The 10,661-nt window shown below is 42.1% G+C and overlaps 1 long non-coding RNA gene across 1 annotated transcript in view; it reads right to left on the reverse strand.

Moving 5' to 3' along the window:
- LOC138784377 (uncharacterized) overlaps nucleotides 1–10,287 on the reverse strand; it is a 32,336-nt gene extending 22,049 nt beyond the window's left edge. Inside the window, exon 1 of the long non-coding RNA XR_011361830.1 lies at nucleotides 10,206–10,287. This is a non-coding gene — a long non-coding RNA (uncharacterized lncRNA). The remainder of the gene's footprint in view (nucleotides 1–10,205) is intronic.
- Nucleotides 10,288–10,661: the final 374 nt, after the last annotated feature.

A 10,661-nucleotide genomic window follows, 5' to 3' on the forward strand; every position in this document is an offset into this window, starting at 1 on the left:
AATCCTGATGTGTAGAAACTATGTGCAGAAAGTATTCGTCTGGTGGACTCTATAAACTATTGTCAGCCATAACACATAGCGCTCATGGGAGTTTCAGTTACTGTACATTGACACTGAAAGGAGCTTCCTATCGTTTCGCAGCGATCAAGTAGTTTGACACACTTCGGGATCAGTAGTCACATGCCGCGTGATTTAGTTCCAGTTGACATTGCTTTTAATATCCACGTGTAGGTTATCTAGTATCAATCATATTGATGTTATTTGTGTATGTGTATTTGTATGTGGCTGCACAGGTGGGATACATGAATAGTATGTGGCTGCACAGGTGGGAGACATGAATAGTATGTGGCTGCACAGGTGGGAGACATGAATAGTATGTGGCTGCACAGGTAGGATACATGAATAGTATGTGGCTGCACAGGTGGGATACATGTACTGTATGTGGCTGCACAGGTGGGAGACATGTACTGTATGTGGCTTCACAGGTGGGAGACATGAATAGTAGGTGGCTGCACAGGTGGGAGACATGAATAGTATGTGGCTGCACAGGTGGGATACATGTACTGTATGTGGCTGCACAGGTGGGATACATGTACTGTATGTGGCTGCACAGGTGGGAGATATGTACTGTATGTGGCTGCACAGGTGGGAGACATGTACTGTATGTGGCTGCACAGGAAGGATACATGTACTGTATGTGGCTGCACAGGTGGGAGACATGTACTGTATGTGGCTGCACAGGTGGGAGACATGTACTGTATGTGGCTGCACAGGTGGGAGACATGTACTGTATGTGGCTGCACAGGTGGGATACATGTACTGTATGTGGCTGCACAGGTGGGAGACATGTAATGTATGTGGCTGCACAGGTGGAAGACATGTAATGTATGTGGCTGCACAGGTGGGATACATGTACTGTATGCGGCTGCACAGGTGGGAGACATCTAATGTATGTGGCTGCACAGGTTGGATACATGTACTGTATGTGGCTGCACAGGTGGGAGACATGTACTGTATATGGCTGCAAAGGTTGGATACATGTACTGTATGTGACTGCTTGGGGGGATGAAAGAGAAAAACAACCATGCTGCAGGGGGAAGAGGGGAACAGTTATTGACAAAGAAAGGCATAAACTTACAGCATGGAGTGTGTGTGTGTGTGTGGGGGGGGGGTGCTTTCTCTTACACAGTCCACCCTCTATCACTCACTGTCAGAGCTGCTGCTGTTGCTCCTCTTCACAGTCCAGTCCCTGACAGCCATAACCCTGCAGGATCCCTCCAGCCCCTGTCATCACATGCTCTCTGTCCTCTCCTCCTCACACAAGGTATGCTGGGCAGTGGAGTACAGGAGGGGGAGGGTCTGTCTGCAGCAGTATGCAGGCGGAAAGGAGGAGAGAGGAGAACCAGCCCCAGCCAGGCACAGCATCCAGTCACTAAAGGGGCCCCACAGGAGAAGAGGGCCTGCACTTCCCGGGTGCTGATGCCACCTGGGAGGCCCACTACAGACATGTGCCAGGCTGAGCTGACACTTTAGAGTCTGAGCCTGGCGGGCCCCTCTATTGGCCTGGGCCCCTGTGCAGCTGAACCTGCTGCACAAATAATATGTCTGCCCCTGCCTGCTACTGTTTCCATGGTACCCTATGCTAACAGTGTAGAGCACAGGGGAGTATACAGGAGAGCATGGATTCTTGTCAAAGACAGATGACCCTGCTCCAGTTTTTGAGGTTACTAAAATATTTTTTGATCAGTATATTTTTGATTTATAATATTTTTGAAGTATATCTCCCATATAGTCCCCCCCCCCCCCATACTTTGAGGGTGATAGGCTTCTTACCTGGCCCATTACAATTCTCTTATCCAGCGTTATATATAGGATAAGTCATCACTTGGTTGTTACGGGGTACAGCAAATAGCTGCAGTATATTACCAAAGCTTTCTTGCATCCAATACCTAAAGGAAGGAGCATCTGCAACAATGTGATATTGTAAAGTGTGCAGTTCTCTTCCTCTTAAAGGGGTGAGAGGTGAAATCAATAGAACAGAGGAGATAAGTTATGCCACACTGCTATATTGAAGTAGGAGCCGCTGAACCATAAATAACCGCTCTTATCAACAATAATTGAGGCTCATAACACATTCAGCTCCTCTATATCATTACATTTCAAGGAACATTCCATTACAGGATAAGCTCCTGAAGTGAGTATCGCCAAGCCAGACAGGGTGATAGAGGGCAAGTCAAGGTACTGTAGTGGCATCTCCCCATTACACCAAATGACTGTGTTGAAATGAGCTAATCTGTTTAGCTATAAGGGACGGTAATCATATTGTGATTAAAGAAAGATGTATTACAGATTAATGAGGCCATTCATAAGAGGATGGGAGGAGATGACAACTCATCTATCAAGAAACTTTCATTTAACTCCAAATAGTGCCACCTAGTGTCGCAAAATGTGTTAAATCATCATATCAAATTTAGAAAACCAAGGATTTACCAAAAAGTTTATCTACTATAAGGCTATGTTCACACACAGTATTTTTGCTCAGTATTTTGGTCAGTATTTTTCTCAGTATTTTAAAACCAAAACTAGGAGTGGATTGAAAACAAAGAAAGGCTCTGTTCACACACTGTTGAAATTTAGTGGATGGCCGCCATTTAATGGCAAATATTTGGCGTTATTTTAAAACATCAGGCGTTGTTATGAAATAACGGCCATTACTTGTCATAAAATGGCGGCCATCCACAAAATTTCAACCGTGTGTGAACAGATCCTTTCTGTGTTTTCAATCCACTCCTGGTTTTGGTTGCAATATGAGGACCAAAATACTGAGCAACAATAATGTGTGGGAACGACGTAAAAGTACGGCCGTTGTTGCAATCGGTAACAACGGACGTACTTTTACGAAAAGCTATTGTGCTTAGTTTTGTATGGGATCCCGTCCGGAGCGTATACACATAGTCTACGCTCCAACCGGGATTCTTCGCGGCGGCGCAAAGAACTGACATGGCAGTTTTCTGCGGCCGCAATTCAGTGAATAGCGGTCGCAGAAAGCTATGTCAGTTCACACAATGAAGCGAGTGGCTCCGGCTGCTTGCTTCATTGTGTGCTATGAGGAGTTCTAATGCGGGCGCGCTGATGTGCCCGCATCAAAACACTGCTGCCCGAAGGATCATCTTTGATCTTTGCAGACAACGGCCTTTCCGTAACCCGGCCGGGTCACGGAACAGCCGGTCTCATACGCTATGTGAACATGGCCTAAGTATGTATAAAGTAATGATAAAGTATTATGAAGCTTTTCAACCCCCATGCAAGATATGAAACAGGGCCATGTGCCTAACAATTGTCATTTGAAATAATGTCACTTACTTATATGGCCTTTAGGTCCTCTCAGACAGCAGACGATATGGCTTTGCCAGCTGCTGTGTGTCCTGCAGGAAGTGGTGCATTCTTTCCAGTCTGACACAGTGCTCCCCGCTGCCACCTCTGTCCATATCAGGTCTGGCCATACTTGGGGAAGTTTTCTATTGGGATTTCCTGCTGCCCTGGACAGTTCCTGGCATGGACAGAGGTGGCAGCAGAGAGCACAATCACGCACATGAGTGCAATGAAAATCTAATGGTGCGTTTACACAGACAGATATATCTGACAGATCTTTGAAGCCAAAACCAGGAACAGACTATAAACAGGGATCAGGTCATAAAGGAAAGACTGGGATCTATCCTCTTTTCAAATCTATTCCTGGCTTTGGCTTCCAAAATCTGTCAGATAAATCTTTCTGTGTAAACGCACCATAAGGGCCTCAAATCTAGAAGTTCAATGTCATGTCAGGTCAGAAAATACACAGTTGTGTGCATAGGACCATAGGCATGAACGCAGCATGTGCAGTTTTAAAACTTCCTCTTATGTCTAATAGTAATATAGTCTATTTCTTTAAGGGAATCTGCCAGCTATAATTCACATTTCAAACTGCTGACACTGTTACTATAGATAGCTGTTCGGTCAAGGAGACACCTGATACCTATCATATATCCAACTGTGCTTCCATGAAGTAGAAAAATGATTTTATTCTCTGGTACAAAGGCCAGAGGCTTTTTCAAGATCCCAATCTGCTTGAGGGTACAAAGACACACACCGTATACACAGCGTATTTACTGCTGCGATACACAGCAGATACGCAGCAGATTAGATCTAAATAACTGAACACAGCATCAAATCTGCTGCGTATTTGCTGTGTGTGTTTGTACCCTAAGGGTACAAACCCACACACCATATACGCAGCAGATCTGCAGCAGATTTGATGGTGCAGATTTGATGCTGTGTTTAGTTATTTAGATCTAATCTGCTGTGTATCTGCTGCGTATTTGCTGCATATCGCAGCAGTAAATACGCTGTGTATAAGGTGTGTGTGTTTGTACCCTCCAGATGGAATTTCTCCCCCTCCCCCTCCAGCTTGATTGACACCTGGAGTCCCAAGCAAGGTAGGGTATGGGAGGGAGGATGTGTTACAGCTTGCTACAGATCAGGGGCTCATAATATAATAAATAATAATATTTATTTGTATAGCATGAACAGATTCCGCAACGCTTTTTTGTTTTACACACACAGTACAGAGATTACATTTACATATTACAAAATTAAATAATTAGAATAAATAAAAATACAAAGGGGATATGAGACCTGCTCGCTTGAGTACAGGTTAAACGTAGAAAGTGCCTGGAACCATCAGAGATAGAGTAGAAGGTGAGAGGACAGCAGAAGGGGAAACAATTAGGGAATGTTATAAGCGAGCCTGAAGAGATGAGCCTTTGGGGCATGCATGAAACTGTGAGTGTTGGGTATTAGGGTCCGTTTACACACACAGATTATCTGACAGATATTTGACAGATTTTTTAAACTAAAACCAGAAATAGATATGAAAAAAAGAGAAATCTCTGTCTTTTCTTTATGACCTGTTCCCTGTTTGTAGTCTATTCCTGGCTTTGGATGCAAAAATCTGTCAGATATCTGTCAGATAATCTGCGTGTTAAAACGGACTCAAAGGGCCCTATTACACTAACAGATTATCTGACAGATTTTTTAAAGCCAAAGTCCAAAATGGATTTGAAAAGAGGAGTGATTTCTGTCTTTCCCTAATTACCTATTCTCTGTTTATAATCCATTCCTGGCTTTGGCTCAAAACAATCTGCCAGATAATCTACTGGTGTAATAGGGCCCTAAGTCTGAGGTCTTTGGGTAGGGCGTTCCAGAAAACTGGTGCAGCTCGAGAGAAGTCTTGGAGGCGGGAGTGTGAGGTTCTAATTATGGGAGTTGTTAGTGTAAGATCAGTAGCAGAATGTAGAGAATGGGTGAAAGACTTTTTGTACTAAAGAAAAAAAAAAAAAAGAAATTCTACATTCCGGAAGCACAGCTAGATATATGAAAGGTAACATGTGTCTCCTTGACCTAACAGTTATCTAACAGTGTTGTCAGTTTAGAATGTGAATTACAGCTGATAGATTTCCTTTACTACATACTGACTAAAAAGGGCAGCAGACCCAGAATTTGGCTCCCGCACAGACACAGTATTCATGTGAGATATAGAATGATTGTAGTCACTAAAACACTATGGGGGAGATTTATCAAACATGGTGTAAAGTGAAACTGGCTCAGTTGCCCCTAGCAACCAATCAGATTCCACCTTTCATTTTCCAGTCTGTGAGGAATGAAAGATGGAATCTGATTGGTTGCTAGGGGCAACTGAGCCAGTTTCACTTTACACCATGTTTGATCATTCTCCCCCATTGTTTGATCCATTAATCTTAGTGGGCTCTCTGGGAGTACCTAGTAATACTGTTGACAAGTTGTTGATATATAGAGGTGACATGTCTGCAAGTGCTGTAAATGGGCCCTTACATTGTTTGGAAAAGTCTCCCTTCTTCTTTATGGACTTCTATAGACAAATGACTGCGCAAAAGCAAATGCTATGTTCCCCATATATAATGATGACCTTGAATCATTCTCTATTGGTTTTTGTAGTTATGCTTGAAAAAGGTTGAAAAAAAGTACAACCTACAAGTGTGCGTTATCTAAGAGACACAATACATTGTACTTGCTGTAATGATCCCTCCGTTTGCAGTTTATACGGCATCGCTGAATCTATTGACGGCACTTGACAAGTACAGCAGCAGAATCGACCTCTGTAAAGTCATAGACACATCTGATTTCATCTACAATAGTTACATCCAGCCTTGATTTTTATACTTCTATTATTTTTTGGCTTTATTTAAAGGTAAAGCTCAAATGTTTTTAAGAAAAAAAAATAGTTGATAGAAATGGCCGTTGGTTACCTTTCCGTACATCAATTAACAAAGGAAGCGAAACCTAGAAATGAATGATAAAACAGGTTGACGGTATTGCAAGATTCTAAAACAAACTCAAGGGTTCTTTTTAAGTCGATCTTAATAATTTTGGGCTATTAAACAGCTGATGGGAAGTTAGCCAAAGGGGTGGAGCTTAAAATCTCTGTGTCCAGCTGCAGAGAGGTCAGATGGGGGAGGCGCCTGCTTCAGCAATTTGTTACAGGATTGTAAGATGGAGGAAGAGGCATGGCTGATGTTCTGGGGCACTTTGTGAAGATTTCTTTATATATTTGTCTATGTTACTATTATTGTGGTGTTCAATGTATGACTCTTACATTACATGTGAAATTATAGTCCATAAACCTTAGTGCTACACCTGTACTATTACTAGTGCCATATAGCTCTCATATTAAAGGGGTTATACAGTGCTACAAAAACATGGCCACTTTCCCCCTACTGTTGTCTCCAGTGTGGGTGGGGTTTTGAAACTCAGCTCCATTGAAGTAAATGGAGCTTAATTGCAAACCACACCGGAACTGGAGGCAACAGTAGGGGGAAACGTGGCCATGTTTTTGTAGCGCTGGATAACCCCTTTAATACTGCTAAACAGTAAACTGGTATAATGCCGCATGCTACAACATTCACATAAATACTTTGATCCAGTATAACTAGATAAATAAAACCTACATTGCCAATATATATGCAGTTATACATACAGTGCCAATATACATGCTGTTACACACTGTGCCAATATACATGCAGTTATACATACAGTGCCAATATACATGCTGTTATACATACAGTGCCAATATACATGCAGTTATACATACAGTGCCAATATACATGCTGTTATACATACAGTGCCAATATACATGCAGTTATACATACAGTGCCAATATACATGCTGTTATACATACAGTGCCAATATACATGCAGTTATACATACAGTGCCAATATACATGCTGTTATACATACAGTGCCAATATAAATGCTGTTATACATACAGTGCCAATATACATGCTGTTATACATACAGTGCCAATATACATGCTGTTATACATACAGTGCCAATATACATGCGGTTATACATACAGTGCCAATATACATGCTGTTATACATACAGTGCCAATATACATGCGGTTATACATACAATGCCAGTATACATGCGGTTATACATACAGTGCCAATATACATGCAGTTATACATACAGTGTCAATATACATGCAGTTATACATACAGTGCCAATATACATGCGCTTATACATACAGTGCCAATATACATGCAGTTATACATGCAGTGCCAATATACATGCTGTTATACATACAGTGCCAATATACATGTGGTTATACAGTACATGCAGTGCCAATATACATGCGGTTATACATGCAGTGGCAATATACATGCGGTTATACATGCAGTGCCAATATACATGCGGTTATACATGCGATTATACATGCAGTACCAATATACATGCGGTTATACATGTAGTGCCAATATACATGCGGTTATACATACAGTGCCAATATACATGCGGTTATACATGCGATTATACATGCAGTACCAATATACATGCGGTTATACATGTAGTGCCAATATACATGCGGTTATACATACAGTGCCAATATACATGCGGTTATACATGCAGTGCCAATATACATGCGGTTATACATGCAGTGCCAATATACATGTGATTATACATGCAGTGCCAATATACATGCGGTTATACATGTAGTGCCAATATACATGCGGTTATACATACAGTGCCAATATACATGCGGTTATACATACAGTGCCAATATACATGCGGTTATACATGCGATTATACATGCAGTACCAATATACATGCGGTTATACATGTAGTGCCAATATACATGCGGTTATACATACAGTGCCAATATACATGCGGTTATACATACAGTGCCAATATACATGCGGTTATACATGCGATTATACATGCAGTACCAATATACATGCGGTTATACATGTAGTGCCAATATACATGCGGTTATACATACAGTGCCAATATACATGCGGTTATACATACAGTGCCAATATACATGCGGTTATACAGTGCAGTTTCTTGATAAATGCCATTTTTGTGGCATTCAGTCTCTAAGTAAATTGTGCTGCACATGCCCTGTGCCCTGGTGACCTAATTCCTAGCCATATTAATGTGATATCATGATGTTTTAAAGCAGGAAAGAGGGACATGTCTTTAGCTGGAGAGGGGTCAGACATCTCTAGATTTGAGACCATGCAGGCGTTCCCTTTCTCCCTTTATAAGGGCACCTGCATCCAGGGAGACCAGGTTACCTGATGGACTCACGCACATATCCGGTGACTGCTTAGGTGACACTTATCAGTGCTACTCTGTTTAGTTTTTTCATCTTATAGTGTAGTCCCATAACCTGCTGCTCTCTTCCGTACTCCAGCTCTGCAATATACTTTATCATTGAGGATGTCCTGCCCAGCTTGGCTGCACTGGCACCCTGGCTCTCTCACAGCAAAACACCTCTGGAGCTTCTTCCTTTTCACCCACCAACTCAAAGACATCCTCTTCCCCAGTGCAAACTCAGGACAACATCTTGCGGTGCTTTATCCCACACCTGGCCCCTTCCTTCTTGGCTCCTTAAAGGGGCCGTCCAGCATTTGGTATTTTTTTTATATATATATTTCTGCTGGTGCATATGAAACAATAAAAATGTTATCCTCACCTCTCTGTGCTCCCCCGGTGTCCCCCACTGACTGCAGAGCCTCCACTACTGAGATGAACTCGATACGGGAGTCACAACCCACTGAGTCAATCACTGACTGAGATGGGACAGCCCTGTGGCCAGTTATTGTCTGAGTGGGCTGTCACCTTCAAGATGAATCCGTCTCAGATGTAGAGGCTCTGCAGTCAAAGGGGGGGGGGGGGCATCAGTGACACCAGGGGAGTGTGGGGAGGTAAGCATAGGATGTTTATTGTTTTTTATACACCAGCAGCAGCATGTTAAAAAATACCAAAAGCCGGACAACCCCTTTAAGGGGGACCTGCCTGATCCAACTGAAGATAACTGCAGCATCTTTACAGCTGAGCACCGATCGGGTGCAATATCTTGACAGATGTCTATTTGACATGTAACTGCTGACCAGATCTCTGCTGCTCTGCCTCCCAACCATCTCACTTTCTGGTAATTTTTTTTGCTAATCCTTAATCTCAATAGTTTAGCAGTTTTCCAGATCTGGCAGGATTTACACCATTGTGTAGAATGTCATTGTAACAGTACTTTATCCTTGTTTATTGGTGTTCACTGTTTTAATAGTTATAGCATTTTTTTGTACTGATGTTAATGTTATATTTTCCCAGTTTATCTTCTCGCCTTTATAAAGTAGACAGGAACATTGTATATGGGAGACATTGCTTATAGTATGGACCTACAATAAGAAGTTAATTATATTATAATTTTTTATTAACAACCAAGCTGCTTTTTATCATGACGCTGCACACTTTCCAAGGAAAAAAATCTGTATTCTTTAATTGCCCGTGTACCGAAACTAATGTGCTACAACTGTATGCTATACGCTTTACATCCAATGCACTTCCCTGTAATGTGACATAGCTGTACTATTATTAGAGGACTAATGCTGGTAGTGGGTTGTCATTATCATGAATCAGGTCCTCACATATCACCTTCTTAAGGAAATGGATAATAATCGTGACTTGTAGAATTTGACGTCTTTTTCAATATCCCCATTAGAACATTCCACCTTTTAGAACTTAATTCCACCTAATGATACAAGTGGGGCTTCCATGTTAACAACTTTAGTCTTTTCTGCCATTACTCAGTCATCTGTAATAGTAGAGATTAAGTTGTCAGCAACATCTTACCTGCTGCCATTAGGCCTTCTCCGGGCTCCACCAGCTTCACATCTGGAAAACTCGTCACGTATAGAAAGTTTCAGCCAGACGGTGAAGTAGTCCTGCCCGCTGTACTGTCAGGAGACACCTGGGCCTGGGGCTTGTGCCGTCAATTAGTCATCGCAGGTTTTTATTAATGGAATGTAAGCAATAGTTCCATCAACCATAGCAACGGAGTAACACAGCTTGTGAGGCTGGAACAAAGACAATCCAGTTCAGCCCATTTATTAACGTGCAATGTAAAAGATTATTTTCCGACCCTCGAGAAAAAAAATCCTTCTAGACTCCAAACCTGCCAATGGTAATAAATCCCTGGATCAATGACCCATCTCTAAAATCTGGTAACTATACATTATTTTTTACGCAAGAGAAATGTATCCAGGCATCTTTTGAACTCCTCTATTGAGTTCACCGTGACCACTTCTC

This window comes from Dendropsophus ebraccatus, chromosome 2 (genome assembly GCF_027789765.1).
Source record: "Dendropsophus ebraccatus isolate aDenEbr1 chromosome 2, aDenEbr1.pat, whole genome shotgun sequence".
NCBI lineage: Eukaryota > Metazoa > Chordata > Amphibia > Anura > Hylidae > Dendropsophus > Dendropsophus ebraccatus.